The sequence below is a fragment of the Triticum aestivum genome, chromosome 7B (genome assembly GCF_018294505.1).
Source record: "Triticum aestivum cultivar Chinese Spring chromosome 7B, IWGSC CS RefSeq v2.1, whole genome shotgun sequence".
NCBI lineage: Eukaryota > Viridiplantae > Streptophyta > Magnoliopsida > Poales > Poaceae > Triticum > Triticum aestivum.
The window spans coordinates 458551353-458554899 of record NC_057813.1 but is presented as its reverse complement, the minus strand read 5'-3'; the positions used below and the strand labels follow the sequence as shown (position 1 = coordinate 458554899).

The window sequence follows — 3547 nt, the reverse complement described above, 5'->3', positions numbered from 1 at the left end:
TTATCTTGAGTTCTCCATCAAGTTATATTACTTTGACAGGAAAAAGTGCAGAAAGACCATATAAAGTACTCTGGTGAGTCTCTCAATTGAACTAGATTTTTTTAGGTGCGTGAAACATGCACAATGATTTGCTCTGTTGAGTGTAAGTTGAACTAGCACTTGAATTATAGCTCATGCCGGTATGCTAATTTTCTCTTTCTCATATCAGCTCTCCTTTTTGTCCATTTTTATTCACTACTACCTGAAGGAAACTGTACTGGATAGCAGCAGTAGAAACTGTACTATGGAAGGTGCTTACTATTTTACCTTTTTTACTTTGAGGTAAATTTTTGTTATTGTTTCCTTTAGTCAAGTGCTATCCTTCACAAAATTGCATTTTTTTGTTCACTGTGCTAGGGAGGGTGAGCGATTCTGGGAAATTCCTTGTGGCCGTGAAAGGCCAGGATGCCATACTGATTGTAGTGCAATGAGCGGGCATTATTTAGGCCAAGTGTTTAATATTCAATATTTTATCTTTCCACATCACGGGAATGAGCTCGCGCAAAGCCGAGTAGCGAATCCTGGGAGTGAGGTCAAATGCTGGATGCATATGGGTTTTGTCAACGACAATGGCCAAAAGGCGGCAAAAGTAGACAAAAACTTCTTCACTATCAAAGATGTAAGGGGGGTGAATTTCTTATTTTTTGTTGGCATATTTGCAGTTAAACTATATATCATTTTTTTGTAGTCGAACTTGGTCATCTTATTGTTGTCGCTGTAGATTATTGCTCTGTACCATCCCATGGTTGTAAGGCTAATCCTGATGTGAACAGACTACATTGTCCAGCAGAAACTAGAGCAACAGTCCAGCAGAAAAGGAAGCAGCCAGAGAAGAAGCAGCAGTAGGAAAAGAAATAGTCCGAGGTTCAGTGGCGCATTCTCCACTGCTCTGCAGCTTCTTCGCCATTATTGATGGGTGAGCAAGGCAAATCCACTAGCTAAGCTCTCTCTCTCTCTCTCTCTCTCAAATGAAACTTACCGGTTCCATCAGATAAGGTGAAATGAGACACAAATTGAAACGACTAAATTTGAACCAGGAATTTCTTGTAATTTTGATCATTTTTTGTGTGCATTCCATGCTCTGTTTTCTGCACTTTGGAGTTGTGAAACAAGTGTGCGCTCCTTGCTGTTCAAGGAAAGATCTCCTTGTTTTTGTCTAAGGATGTACTTCACTACTATGTAGGCTTCTTGCCGTCTTTGTTGGTTTTAACATGCTTGCCGTTTATAGGGCATCTTGAATGTGCATATAGATCAGGCATATAGATCACGAATATCAGCTAATTGTCAAGATTACTTAACTGCACCATGTCAATTATCTGGAAAACAAAATGTTAATTTCCTTCAAGGTGAAATTGCTTGCAAAATACAGTTGCATGCAAGAATTGCTCTTTAATTTGGAAGTCATTGGTATCTTTTAGAAAGAAGATCAATTTGTTGATGGTACAAGAAGGTGTGGTTTTTTGTCGCTTATATGCCGCTGAATATTTGAAACGTTGCCATATTTGGTACTTGCTGTTTTGAGTCCTTATTTGTTCTTGCTTGCTTTCTACTTCATCTCTTATTATGTGACAACTTAAGCTTTTTATTCATGTGGAATCTGAATATGAATACCACAACAGGTGTAAGCTTGATGATGTATGTATCAGCACCACAGAAAACTTTCTGGAGTTTACATAATGATACTCCAATTCAGGAGCTTGCATACTCATTACATTTTTTGTGGAGTGTTGATGAAATTCGGCCAAAACATCTGCCTGTTAATATTTAGAAAAGAGGTTTGAGGTTATCCAGATCTTCAAGTAAGTTAGTTCTCAATCCTATGTCAGACATATAACACATTGCTTCCTCGGAGTCGCTAGAACTGAATTGAACAGTCCTAATAGCAAAGGGAGTTGGTTTCTGATGGTCATCACAATACAGCCAAACAAACTAATAGAACATCTTTGCAGTAGCAGCACGAAGTAAAACATATAATCCATAAACATACATCTCTCTCAGTGTCCGCACTAGCTGCTAGGAGCCGGGAGGGGAGCAGAAGGGTCGGTGGGACGACATCACGACAGAGGCGGCAAATGTCGCCGGGGAATGAGGGCGTGGACCACGCGGTCACAACTCAGAGGCGGGAGGGGAGCTAGGGATAAGTGACGGGGCGACCCGTACGGGGTCACAAGTCGTCGTCAAGCCCGAATCCAGGTACTAACCACGCCAAGTGTGCTCACCGCCGCTCACCAGACCTGGCCGGAGCTTATACCATGGCTCGCAGGAGAGGGGAGATATTGCAACTGAGGGATGGGAGGGGGCGGTGAGCATGGAGCGGAGGCCACATATCCAAGCATAGGAGGGAAAGGAGGCGAGGCGACGCTGTGTCGGGGAGAAGCGGCAGGGGTGGTGGGAAGAGTGAGGCTTGTGCCTGTGTGTTGAGAGAGTGAGAGGAGTGAGTTGTGTTTTTCTTTTGCGGAATAAGATAAGAAGCAAAGGAGAGGTTAGCTGCATTTGATTTTTAGAAAAATTGACTGTTTTTTATATAGAGGGAAATTCGGTTGTTTTCTCTAGAGAAATGTAACATATTTTTTCTGCTAGAATATCACATACCCTAAATAGTAAATTACCAAGAATAATCATCAAATAGTAATTTATAGATGAGCCTACAATTTATTGAAATTGGGATGCCACTCAATCTACTAAAAAGCACTATGTTACTCATTCAGTTAAAAATGGGCATTGTTCATTTCTAGCCGTTGACCATTGAATATATATTTTAAATTCATGATCTTTAATATATAGTTTCCTAATAACTGTTTATATTTTCCACTTCTATAAGTCATATAAGAACTTATGGATTTGGATGATGCTTCAAAAATGTCGACTGACATGACATAGGCACTTACGTAGCAATGATGGGCTGCAAAAGATTTATTTATATATATGTTTAATTTCCAGTGGACGGGTAAATTTATTCTTGTTATTACTATATTGAAGGTAATATTAAGTTATTCAATTGCAGATGTGTCTGCCTATTTTATTTCTGATTTTATGCCCTTGTGAAACGGTAAAGAATTGCTTCCTTTGATTTGCACGATGAGTATTCTCTGTTGCACATTCTTAGACCTTCATTGTGAAATATTCATGCTAACTACATATATTGCTTCTGTAGGATGATTATTATCGTGGGAATGAAGCTGAAAAAATCATTGTTGATATTGTGTGAGAAAATCTTAAGCGCATCAAGTAGAAATCTTAATTCGTAACAAATTATTAGTGCGCTCATGGTTTTCTATGTACATATCATCAAATTATTATTATTCGAAAACACTAACGCCCACACGTGTGGGCGTTACCCAACTCGCCCACATGTCCGGATCGCCGTTCACTGTCTTTTGCATGAATCTTGACACGAAAAGGTGGATTTGGTGTGCCACGTAGGACGGGGCTGGTGTGTGGGCGTTGGAGATTTTGCCCACACGCTCGCACCACGCTGTTTGCCAGCTGCGTTGTGTGGGCGAACTGT

General features: G+C 40.3%; 1 long non-coding RNA gene across 1 annotated transcript; it reads left to right on the top strand.

Moving 5' to 3' along the window:
• The first annotated feature begins 296 nt into the window (after positions 1-296).
• On the top strand, positions 297-3044 carry LOC123156843 (uncharacterized). The gene is made up of 2 exons (XR_006478458.1): positions 297-658; positions 813-3044. It is a non-coding gene; the product is annotated as an uncharacterized lncRNA (long non-coding RNA).
• The last annotated feature ends 503 nt before the right edge of the window (positions 3045-3547 follow it).